Consider the following 13,507-nt stretch of genomic DNA (forward strand, 5'->3'; position numbering starts at 1 on the left):
GTGGCAATTAATAAAGAACATATGTAAATAAACAAACCTACAGTCCGGCGTATTTATTCTGGCACAGGCCCAAGGCCTATACATAATATTTTGGAAAATGTGAGGTGACTAACCTCACAGCCAGACAGCGCAGCAGTGTCATGCTTGCTGTGGACCGTAGCGAGCCTCGGCCGGGGTAGTAAATAACTCCCTCAATCCCTAAAGCATTCTAGTGTTTCAGCATCCCTCAGCGCTTCCGGGTCACTCACCTCTGTTTACGGCTGAAGCTGTGGCGTCTCCGTCTTCGGCATGGCTCGCGACTTCCTGGGCTTCGGGTTTGTCACTGCTCCGTTCCTTCCTTCCTGCCTCGCTCCTACCCTCCTTCACTCCCGTCCTCCTGAACTTCTGCGCACTCCGCTGTTTTCTTGTCGGCTGCGCCTCCCTTGGCTTCGCCTCCTGCTTAGATGAACCTCCATTGCGGAGTCTACTGAAGTTCCAGGGACCTGTAAAGAAAAAACAACGAAATATTATTATGGTAAAACAATTTATTTATTTGCGGTTTTTGTAGAGCGTGACACTCATCCCTTGGGATAACACGGCGCTTTATCCCAAATAAGAACTACTGAGGACGTGTGCCGGGAGTTTTAAGGATTGGGGAAGAGGTGGGTTTTCAGCTTTTTACGGAACTGGAGATAATTTGTAATATGTCTTAGGTCAGTGGGGAGCTCATTCCACCTTTTCGCTGCTAGGTAAGAAAAGGAGCGGCCGCCTGTTCTGACCTTGTAGATGCGTTTGATTTTAGCCAGAGCTGATTGACATGAGCGTAGGTTCCTTTTGGGCACATAAAATTCGATTTTCCCTTGGAGAATTGTGGGGCCAGTCTTGTGTAAAGCCCTATGGGCATGGCTAAGCAGTTTAAAGGTAGCCCTCTGACTCATCGGAAGCCAGTGAAGTTTCTTTAAGCATTCCGATGCCGAGTCTCGTTTACCTTTGTTGCAGATGAGTTTAGCCGCCAGATTTTGCAAAACATGTAGGCGGGAGAATAAATGTTCGTTCATCCCTACAAACAGCGCATTGCCGTAGTCCAGGCGACTGACCAATAAGGCCTGTGTGACTGAACGTCTGCAGTCTAGGGGTATCCAGGGGAATATCCTGGCGAGAAGTTTAAGTATGGCGAAGCCCTTGCCAAAAAGGGATCGGACGTGTCCTTCATGGACAGGGCGTCGTCCATGATGATTCCTAGGTTTCTGGCATGTTGTTTAGGGGTGGGGGGCAATCCCAGAGAGGGTGGCCACCATGTGCCATCCCACATACGTTTGGCACCACCGAACAGATGAATCTCCGATTTGCCTGCATTCAGCTTTAGGCAGTGATTGTGCATCCATTGTGCCATTTCGGAGAGGCAGTCATGTAACTTGGTTTTGGTTACATCTTGCCCTTCGTCCATGGTCACCATCAGCTGCGTGTCGTCCGCATAGGAGCAGATGCCAATGCCCCACTTCCTTCCAATGTCAGCAAGAGATGAAATATAGACATTGAAAAGAGTGGGGCTCAGTGAGGCGCCCTGCGGGACCCCGCAGCTGATGGGGTTGGGCCTTGAGTGGAACTGACCCATATGGACTGCCTGTGTGCGATTGCTCAGGAAGGAATGTAGCCAGTTCAGTGCTGTAGATTGAACTCCCTTGCTCTGAAGTATGTTCACCAGACACTCGTGGGATACCCTGTCAAATGCCGCTGACAGGTCAAGCATCAGCGCCACCGCTCCGCCTTGATCGGTGGAGGATCTGATACTGTCCGACACTGCCAGCAGCGTTGCCTCAGTGCTGTAGTTGGCTCTGAAGTCCGTCTGGGAGGGATCTAGAAGGGAGTTACTTTCTAGGTACCTAGTCAACTGAACATTGACTAATTTCTCCAGAGCTTTAGAAAGGTAAGGAAGCTGGGAAATCGGTCTGTAGTTCTCTGGATTGAGAATGTCGGATCCCGCTTTTTTCAGAAGGGGGGTCACAGAGGCGTGCTTCCATGCATCGGGGAAGGTGGCAGTACTTAACGATTTGTTGAAAAGTTGAGTGATCAGAGGGCAGAGCGTAGGCACAATTTCTGAAAACACGAAGTGGGGGCAGGGGTCCGAGGGGGATCCTGATTTAACTGTATTTAGAGCTGCTAGAACCTCATCTGTAGAGAGTGGTTCAAAGCTGGTTAAGCGGGGTGCGTTTCCTGAGTCTGGTGGAGCTATGAATAATTCTGGCGACGTCGCAGTCTTAGATGGATTATCTGAATTGCTGTGGGTATGTTGGGGGGTGAAAGTAGAGTATATTTTCTTGATCTTTTCAGCAAAGAAAGTACTGATACGCTCACAAGCCTCGGTCGAGGGGGTGAGTGTTTGTGAAGTGCTGGATGGGTTGCTAAGCTCCTTCACTATCCTAAACAGTTCTTTCGCTGAGTTGCTGTTATCTTGAATGCGCTGAGTGAAGTAATCCTTTTTAGCATTTTTGATGGCAAGAATATACTGCTTTCGTTTATGGACATAGGTTAGTCTTGCTTCGCTGTCTTTGGACTGTCTCCATAGGTGTTCCGTTTTTTGACATTCCTTTTTGAGATCTTTTAGATGGGGGTATACCATTTCTCTGTTATAGATTTTTTCTAGATTCCCGCATCGGTGCTAATTTATTTAATATTTGCAATATTCCGGCATCTAATAAGGCAACGTCGTTACAGACAGAGAAGTCCTCCGATAGTTTGACGTTAGCCTCTTGGAATTGTTTCTCAAAATTGAATTCGTTGATTAGCCTCCAAGCTCGTTTGGAGATATGAGGGGCTACCTTGGATTTCGGCGATTTACCGTGAAGGTCGAGTGAAAAGGAGATAAGGGAGTGATCCGACCAGAATAGGGGATGGACTTCTCTTATATTGGTGGATTCGATATTGGTAAATAGTAGGTCTAGTGTATGGCCATCTGTATGAGTGGGGCCCACTACCCACCGCTTAAGATTGAGAATTCCCATATCATATTCCAGCTGGGAGGCTCCCGGGGCATACATTTTTTCGTAGTGAATGTTAAAATCGCCAATAAGTAGATAATTTTTGTGTTTCAAACAAGATGGCAAAAGTTGATTCAGTAGTTTGGCGCCGAGGTTGGCTTGTTGTCCAGGGGGGTTATAAATGACTGCACCGGCTAGGATGGTAAGGCCCTCATAAAGTACTTTAAAAGGTACGGTCTGGTGTTTAATGTGGGCAGTTGTGGGTTCCACAAGGCATGTCAGTTGTTCCCTGAATATCACAGCAACCCCTCCTCCTCTTTTACCAGGTCTATCTTGCGTAATGATTTTGTAATTCGAGGGGAGGGCATGTGCTAGGTCTGGAGCATTGGTCTCAGATAGCCAGGTTTCGGTAATAAAAACTAGGTCCGGGGTCTTAGATGAGTAGATCCCAGATGTCCAGGGCGTGTCTAGGTAGGGATCTGGCGTTAAATTATAGACAGTTCAGGGTCAGGTGATTTTTTTTCATGGGTTGAGTGTATTCCTGATGGGGTTTGGCCTATGCTGGACCAGCGACAGGCGAGGCAGGAGATTGGTCCATAAGATGATCCTGGCCCCGTTTGGGTACATAGGTTTGTTTTAGTACCCTTTTTATCATTATGGAGGGCAAGTAGTTCATTGCGAGAGTAACGGATGGGTGTGGACAGGTGTTGAGTCAGAGCAGCAGGGGGTGTAGCCCCTAGTCCCGGCCGGTCACGGACGGGCGCAGACGGGCTTACCTTTGGCGCGCCTGCGACCTGCTGGCGGCGCGCCCGCTGCGCTCGTCCGCTGCGCGTCCGGCCCAGGCACATGTTATGTTGGGGAGAGGAAGGGGCGTGGCCTCAGGGCAGTGGGCGTGGCCTCACTGTCCTTGTAATGCCGGCGAGTCAAACAATCAACTCGCATTACATTTGTCATTATATCTGGCTATATAAATGTATATTTATTTCTGCAATTTCCTTCGTCCTTGGGGATCTGCCTTGTTCAGTTTTCAGATTTGGTCTTTCTGTGGATAAGAAAAATATTTACATTCTTACTTCCTGAAGTAAGGAAGCACAAGGCAAAAACAAGGCGCAAACTAGTAGATAACGGGTGTTTTTCCCAGCCCTCCTTAGTTCTCTTTTGTGAAAGGCCATTCATTAATTAGGTGGTTACTATTCACTCTTTCTTTCTTTTTCCTATTGTATCTAGTGTTGATATTGGGTGTTAAGTCACTGACACTTTTTTTTTACATAGATAAACACCACCATAGAGCATTCAGGCAATTGGCTAACTAATGGAAATAGGGAATTATTCAGGAATTTACACCACAGTCACTTTACCATCTGTTTAACCTCTCAGACCCTATTGCACATGTCTTACCTTCTTCTTTGTTGTCTTATGTAGTAATTCTCCTGACTGGTAGGACTTACATCTTTCTGGGAGACACGTGGGACATTTGATTCTCTCATTTCCCTGCCCCTCTTCCTCTTATTTACCATTATGCTTTGACATTGGTGGGGACGTAGGGATTTTTCCATCTTGCATGTTGTTCCTGTGGAAACTTAGGTAAGAGCTTGTCAAGCAGCAGGCCCAAGAACCAAGCAGTTGCCCCATGCCCGACGATAATACCGAGCTGACCCTATCTCTGAAGTACGGTAGCCAAGGAGGTAACTGCCCAAGTGGTGCGACTAGAGTGCTGCTGTGAGTGCTGTGGTGTGGCCTGCACCTATGAGGCCCATGAGATAAGGCATAGGAAACTTCAGCAGCTGCCTACACCACGAGGGAACTCCCAGCAGGAAGAAAGCTGAGCCCAGCCCGCGTGAGGCTATTGCAGCATCCTCCCATGCCCGGGAGCATGCAAATGAAATATTCTGCACACGGAGCTCTGCAATATACGTCTTTATTCTTCAACATACAACCACACACTGCATGCATTGCATCATAACTTTTATAACCACACCTTAACATCTCCCAGCAAATGACCTAATTCCTGTTTAGGGTCTCCCCAGAAATGCAAGGGTGCGTATAATCTCAAGACACTACGTCTACTAGGGGGTGTTTGTTCTCCCACAGAGAGTGGTGCGCTGCCTGCCTAGGGCCACCAAAGGGAGTTTGTTCTCCAGCAGAGGGGCAGAGTACTGGTTTTGACAGCCAGAAGAGGACTCTGCAACTCTAGTGCCTGCAGCGTCAGAAGAAATAGACTCCAAGCCTTCCACACAGCGTTTCTACCCTGCACAATCCCCACTGCTGTCCTACTGATATAAAATGCATCATATAGAGAGCAGGCTCAATTTAAAGTGAAGAACCACAACCAAGGGGAATTTGAGGCTCTCAAGTCCGTCATCGCCAGACTGTGGGTCGAGGGACTCATCATGGAGACTACCTCATGGCCAGAAAGCAAATGTCACCAACTGATAGCACTTAGCAGACACACTTCCTCTGAAGTTCCACAAAGACTGCAGCCTGCTCACCGGGTAGGGTGATAGCTAACATACCTGTCCTGGAACCTTTTGTCTCAACCGGTGCCCTGTCAACACAAGCCCTGAACGTGTTCTTCAAGGGACAATATCTACAAGTTATTTAGGCCTACCACACACATAAACCATTGTAGACGTACATTTTGGGCCCATCGCCAATCTGGACTATGAGAGGTTTGTGCTGTGGAGAGCTAGACAAGGGCCTGAGGAATACATTGATTGCATAACTTAAATAACTGGATAGCACCTGCACCTTTAGAGATGGGCAGAGGAGATCAGAGCACTGGTCATCCAAGTGTGTGCATCAGTGAAGCTAAGAGAGCAAAGGCTGCAAGAACTTTGAAGACATTGTTAACTTGGGGCGATCTAAAGAACTGTCAAAAGCCAGGGCATCACATATGGGAGAGGTACTGAATCAACCCATAAAAAGTGAACATAGTGACAAAAGGGATTGTGTCGAAGAAAAAGGTGGAAGACACCATAAAAAGTGAACATAGTGACAAAAGGGATTGTGTCGAAGAAAAAGGTGGAAGACACCAGCAAGGCCAATGGTTATGTGTATGATACGTGGAAACATTTCCCCACCCCTGAGGTTGCCTAGTTCAAAGACTTGGGCATGCTGTCGTCCCGGCATGCTCAAGGCAAAGCAAATTAGGCCATGAGAGCAGTAACCTTTGCAGAACCGGAGTGGGAAGCAAAAGACATAGATGATGACAAGCTGGAGGAAACCATCCATGGCATTCACACTCTAGGGCAGAGCCATCCAATATCGTAGACAGCCCTGAAGCTCCAGGTGCTCATAGAACAAGCATTGGCATAGCCAATAGGCTGCAAGAACTTTGAAGACATTGTTAACGTGGGGCGATCTAAAGAACTGTCAAAAGCCAGGGCATCACATATGGGAGAGGTACTGAATCAACCCATAAAGAGTGAACATAGTGACAAAAGGGATTGTGTCGAAGAAAAAGGTGGAAGACACCATAAAAAGTGAACATAGTGACAAAAGGGATTGTGTCGAAGAAAAAGGTGGAAGACACCAGCAAGGCCCAATGGTTATGTGTATGATACGTGGAAACATTTCCCCACCCCTGAGGTTGCCTAGTTCAAAGACTTGGGCATGCTGTCGTCCCGGCATGCTCAAGGCAAAGCAAATTAGGCCATGAGAGCAGTAACCGTTGCAGAACCGAAATGGGAAGCAAAAGACATAGATGATGACAAGCTGCAGGAAACCATCCATGGCATTCACACTCTAGGGCAGAGCCATCCAATATCGTAGACAGCCCTGAAGCTCCAGGTGCTCATAGAACAAGCATTGGCATAGCCAATAGGTCTCACTTTTGGGACGTTTATTTATGCAGCACAATATCCTTGGTGCAACAACATCAAGTGTTGCATGGCTTAACACTTATAAGGTCCCAAAGTCGAGACATATTGGATCCGACATCTACCTTTCTGCCAAATTTGGTGTCAATCCATTCAGCCATTCGGTCTGTAGCTATGTATCAATTTTCCTATGGAAAGTAACACAGGGAAAACGCATTTTGGGGGCTCTCCTCCCTTTTCTCCGTCCCCGGCTTGAAGGAGCATCCTAATTCTAACTACCTACTGGCTTAGGTAATATTGGTGTAGGTAAGAAGGTCAGGTGACATTGGCACTGCCAAGCCACACCTAAACTCCATGTAGGATAATGACTGTCCTCCTCCCATCTTTGCTGCTACGAGAGAAAAACAACATTCATTTTCTAATTGTCTAAGACACTTTAATAGCATTCCAATATCATGTGTATGCCCAGCAAAGTTCAAGATTAGGCAGCAGGATAAATATACAATATCATTCCAGCTGTATGGAGGTTAAGTATTTTTTTTTGCGGAAGCACACAACTTGTGCCCTATCAAAACTTACTCCTGGCTTCCAATGTGGGGGTGGAGCCATAGCCCATCTCTAGTGATGGCTACATAATTTTCTGAAAGCTGCACAGTCAAGCCAAACCATATAAAGAATGTTTCTCTGTGTAATGTAACTGGTGCTCATGTAAAACGTCCAATAAGGTTTGCTGAGGCGGAAAGGGGGGGGGGGGGCGCAGGCGCAGAGACTTGTTCCACTTAAGTTAAAGCAGGGCAAGTTTAAGGGACGTTGTGAATTTGCTGGGTGGATAATTAATATAAGCCAATGGAATTTAACTATATTTCGAGTTAGGTAAAGTTCTGGCAGGAGAGCGCTAAATTATACCACCTTAGGTACTGGGCCTGTTGGAATGGCGAATTTTCCACGCATAGGTATAATGGGGGTGAGTGAGCAGGTGTGAGAAAGTAGGTCTTTATAGATTGTTAACTAGCATACGTCACTGTTTAAAGACTAATGCCTTGCAGTCCTCCTTTCACAGACATTTCAATGAGTGCTTGAGAAACATCTTGATGCACCTTCTTCGGAGCACAAAAACATCCGAGCATTGCAACTTTGTAAAAAAGGTGGGGTGGTGCACACTTGCAGCTGGGGTTACACATCCTGCAACACAGACAACATGCTTGCTGCCTGGGAGGTCAGACGTCACCAGGCAGGCCTGTGGGTGCAGAGGCCGCGGCGCGTTGTGACCCCAGGTGCCAGGTTCCTGCCCTCATGTGGAGCTCCTGAGCCCTGATTAAGGGCCGCGAGAGGGGGTGGCTGCAGAGCACAGACCTAGCCTGCAGCCTCCAACCGTCACCATGCAGCAGGGAATGAAGAAGTACTTCAGGCAGAAGTCCCGCAACGAGGTGAACATGGACGACTTCCTCGGCTCTCTGGGGCTGTACCGCAAGCTGACCGACAAGGATGCCTCATGCCTCTTTCGGGCAATCTCCGAACAGGTGAGCAAACGCCCGCGCGCCATGGCCGTGCAGCGCTTGTAGGGTGCCACAACGCAAGTGCTTTTAATAACCTGGTGTTCGGGAAAAGTACCTGTTGTGTTGCTCCTTTCAAATTACCCACCCCCACTGTCGAAGAAATAACAACAGTTGGTTTCCCAAAATGCGTTTTCAATTATGGCCTTTCTTTTTTTTATGTATATAAGGTATAAAACTTGAGTGCTGAGGTTTCGGGGAGAGGAAGGACGAAGTTTAAATACATAAATATTGGTTTTAGTTTGTTCCTGGTGTACTTTTTGGGGGGGCAAATTTGTGAAGTTGCAGTGAATGCTGCGAGTGAGGTGGTCCTTCTGCGAGGCCTTTTTGCAGTTAAATGAAAGTAAAATTGTATAGTAAAAATAACATGTTTTGCGTAGCCAGTGCTTGCAGCTGAAAAGTAACGTTGTTTTTCAACTTTTCATCACTTAAACATTATTGTATTGAAGGTACGTTGTGCTGCCAGTGTTCATACCTCTCAATATTTTGGGGAAACACCCCCACTATAAGCTGGCACTTCTGAGTGCGCCTGCCCTCAATGGCAACGAGTGGAGTCCGTGCGCGCGCCACAGCTAGCGATCTGTTTTCAATTATCGCGCACACATCTATGCACGATAATTGATAACAGATGTGACCTGTGCGGGTAACTGCAAGCAATAGTCCGGGAGCAGAGCAAAGGCGGGACATGCACCCGCCTTTGCCAAATGCGTGCTGTCTTTCTCAGAAAGACGTACGCAAAGGCGAATAGCCTCAGAAGGAAAACAAAGCACGCGCACGAGCGTGTGGTGAGCTTCCCAAAGCCCTTTTACTGTTTACAAAAGTCTCGTCAGAGCAGCGCATGCGCACTGCTACAGGCTCGACCTAAAAACAGCCTGTTTTGATCCTCATTGACACAGGAGTGTCAGTCAACGTGATGGTGAAACTTTTGTTTGACATAATGTTGAAACCGCCAGTACTACTACAAGAGTATGAGTCTGTGCATTTGGACACTCCAGGCTGCTACCGCTGGCTGGTGTGACACATTGAGCGTGAAGGCCGACTGATCCCGCAAAGGTCTGCGTGATACAGGGATGCTAGGGAATGCTACTGAGCTGTGTGAGAACCCAGGAACTCAAACTAGTCCAGTTTGTGGTCCAGATTCATACCAATGTTCTGGAAGAGCTGCTAGGTCAATACCAAGCCCTGTACCAAGGGATTGGGTGCTTGAAGGGCAAGCAAGTAAAGCTGTTTCTTTCCACCTATGCCCAAAGGTAGGGTGGGAATTTTAAAAAAACTGGAAGACTTTCAGAGACTGTGCAAGGACACACCCCTTGTGTGTCACCCATAGAGGTGAAGAGAAAACCCAAATAATTAGTGAGGTTGTGCAAAGACTATGCACTTACAATATCGAGTCATTGAGAGGGAGTTGCATATCACACCAACTGTTGACAACATTGTGGTAGTGCTGAGTAGAGCCTACTGGTTTTTAAAGAAGAACCTGCAATTAGGGTATCACCAGATCATGTTGGCCCTCGAATCCAGATATATCACCACCTTCTCCACCCACCGGGGGCTACGCAGCTACAACTACTGAACTTTGGCCTATCCATTGCTGCTGAACTTTTTCAGAATGTTGTCTGTGAGGTACTATTGGGGTTACAGGGGTTTCCTGAATGTAAGCTATTACATCTTGATTTACGCTTCATCTCTCGGTTTTGGTCTCCAAAGAGGTTTTTTGAATATCTTTTCCCTGCCGGTGGTGTCACCCCAGACCCAGATAAAGTAAAGGAGATCAAAGCTGCCAGTACTCCACCCTCTTTTACCAAGCTGAGTTTTCTGGGAATAGTAAATTAATGTGGGTAAGTTAATCACATCCTGACGTTCCTGGCAGCCCTTTGTGTGACCTGACAAAGTTGTTGTAAAAACGAAAGAAGAACTGTTATTATCACCACCTTGGTGAGATCAAAATCTCAGTGAAGGCAGGCACTATAGTGTTAGAGGTAGTGCTGTTACAGCTCCGGGAATGCAGGAAATGGGCCTGCATAGCCTATACTAGCCGCACCCTGTCTCCAGCTGAGCAACGCTACTCCCAAAAGTGAGAGGGTGGTCATAGTGGTCCACTGTGGTGTTGGCATTTTCATCTCCATGTGTATGGGCATCTCTTCACAGCGAACACTGACCATACACATCTTATCCCACTGTTCATACGGTCTGCCACTAAACCCCCTACGAGGATTGAGAAGTGGGTCCTGCAGGAGTAGTCCCTCACCCTAACATACTAGCTTACGGCCAAAACGTGGCAGGCTATTTGTCCCATTACCCGTGGCCAGCCACCCTCTAGAAAGAATCCAAAGCACTAGAGACACATTAGTATGTGAGACTGATCCTTGAAAGTTCGAGGCTCCTCCCTGTTTCTCTCTTAAAAAGAGTGAGAGCCACTGCCTAAGATGAATACCTCTAGCTAGCGCTAGAAGCAGTGTGGACATGTAACTGGCAGGTGTTGTAGAGAAGTCTCTCTATACGAAGCCCTGAGGCTTAGCAAATTCTGCTATCCCTATTCAACATCAAGGGCGAGCTAGTTGTCGTATCCTACTATAAATGATACACAGACACAGTGGTATCTATTCAACCCCTTTATTGATGCGTCTACTCCGTTCCCCGTCCCTACTCTAACTAACCCCTTCCTGTCCTGTCCCCACCTCTTCCCCTCTGCCCACATGATTCCGCCCACCCCAGCTACTGGACTGCTGACTTCTTCACATCTCCCCCTTTCTTAACAAAATGACAAATGAAAAAATTAGAGATTAGTCCATCTCTGTAATCAGTCTCTTGGGAGGCTGCACTTGACGTCGGGGTCTTGCCGGTGTGGACACAGCGCATTCAGCTGGTGGTTCTGTTGACGATGAATGTCCAGTGTCAGGTGCGACAGACTCAGGATTCTCTCGACCCTCAGGTGTGAGGGTTCTAGTTGTGCTCTCATCATCGTCAGGAGGTCACTTCTTGAAGTGAGAGGCATTGCGGATGACTCGCCGATTCTCCGACTCCGCGGTCACCATGGTCCCCTTTTGTTGTACAATTGTGAGAGGCTCGTCCCTGAAGCGACAGTCAGTCTTTTGGCGCTGTTCTTGTTTGACAAGGACTCTGTCGCCTTCCTTCAATGAGGGGGACCGGGCTCTTCGCTTGTGGTCAGTATACTCCTTCATTTTTTCCTTGCGGCGTTGATCTGTGGCGCCCATATCTTTGTGCTGCTGGTCCGAGAGGGGTTTCCTCAGAGCTCCGTCCCATGTTGGGATCCGATTTCTCATTGTCCTCCCGAGCATGAGAGTGGCAGGGCACTGGCCCGTTGTCGAGTGTGGATTGGTTCTATAAGCGCACAGGACTTCGTTCAGCGCTGATCTCAGATCTTTCTTCTCGGCAGTGGCTTGCTGGAATGTTCTCTTGATGGTGGACATGAACCTCTCCACAGTGCCGTTGGCCTGGGGCCAGAGGGGCGTGACTTTGCGGTGGTGAAATTCCATGTGCTTCGCAAAGTCGCTGAATTCGTGACTGTTGAACGGGGGCCCGTTGTCTGTCTTGATGACATTGGGGACGCCCCATGTCGCGAAGACTTCATCAAGTACCTTGAGGGTACAGGCGGCACTGGTGGACGATAGGAACTGGGCTACCGGGAATCTGGAATACTCGTCCATAATGACAACTACATACTTCCCTGATTGCAGGGGTCCATAAAAGTCCATGGCGACCTCCTGCCACACCTCATCGGGCAGTGGGGTCATCTGTAGAGGTGCAGGTGGGTTACTGTGACCGGTCATTTGACAAGGAAGACAGTCTTTCAGGGTGTCTTCAACCATCTGGTCAAGGGCCGGAAACCAGACACGTTCTCTCAGTGCTCTTTTGGTGGATACGACCCCTCGATGGCCCTCGTGAGCGAGGTCGATTACTCCTTGTCTCAGTGTCGCTGGGATGACTAGTCTGTGATCTCTCAGAAGGAGGCCATCGTCGGTTACAGAGAGTTCGTCAGAGACGTGTCGGAAGGCCTGGAGTTCCTTCTTGATGGCAGGGTCTTCCTCTTCCTCCTGCGGGTGGTATCTCCACCTATTGGATTGGATGCGTTTCAGTACTGTCTGCAAGATGTTGTCTTGATTGGTCGCCTCCCGGATGGTGTGCATGGGGATAGCCGGTGGACGAGCATGCCCAGTCACGAAGTGAATGTATTCCTCCGCGATGGAAGGCGCAGTCTCTGAGGATTCTCGGGGGTGGCGAGACATGTAGTCGGCTGGATTCTCTGCCTTCCCCGGTTTGTGGACGATTGTGAAGGTGTATTCTTGAAGCCGTAGGCCCCACCTTTCGATCCTGGGGGGCATCTTGCATTTGGGATTTCCATAGATCGTGACAAGTGCCTGGTGGTCGGTTATGAGTGTGAAATGTTTCCCGTAGATGAAGATGTGGAAATGCTCACACGCCCACACAACGGCCAGGCTCTCCTTCTCAGGTTGGGAATATTTCTTTTCGGGGTCAGTTAAGCTCCGACTGGCGTAGGCGATTATTCGCCTCTTGTCTGATTCATGGTCGTACTGAGCCAGGATGGCCCCTAGGCCCACAGGGCTTGCGTCCACGGTGATTTCTGTGTTCCTCCTGGGGTTGAAATAAGAAAGGCACTCAGCCGATTCCACGGCGTGTTTGATGTCTCTGAAGGCCCGTTCACATTCCGGGGTCCAATCAAAAGGCTGGCCAGCTTTCGTGAGGAGCCGCAGCGGGTGACTTACGGTGGCATAGTCACGAATGTACCGGGCACAGTAACTCGCCATCCCTAGAAAAGAGCGCAGATCATTGACGTCGGCTGGACTCTTGGTGTTGTTGAGCATGGCGATCTTGTCAGGGTCCGGTTTCATGCCATGGGACGAGAAAATGTGACCGAAGAATTTCAATGTTGTTTGATGAAATTCACATTTACCCTTGTTGAGAGTCAAATTGGCGTCCATCAGGGCGTGGCAGACGCGGTCAAGTGCGATGTCGTGCTCTCGCATATCTGATCCGTAAACTAAGATGTCATCACTGTAGTTGAGGGCGTTAGGTATGTGTTGGATGACCAGACGTATCGCCTCTTGGAAAATTTCAGCAGCCGATGAGACGCCAAAACTGAGCCGTTTGTAGCGGAATAAACCAAGGTGCGTGGCAAAAGTTGTGATGGAGCGAGAAC

Source organism: Lissotriton vulgaris, chromosome 1_1 (assembly GCF_964263255.1).
Source record: "Lissotriton vulgaris chromosome 1_1, aLisVul1.2, whole genome shotgun sequence".
NCBI lineage: Eukaryota > Metazoa > Chordata > Amphibia > Caudata > Salamandridae > Lissotriton > Lissotriton vulgaris.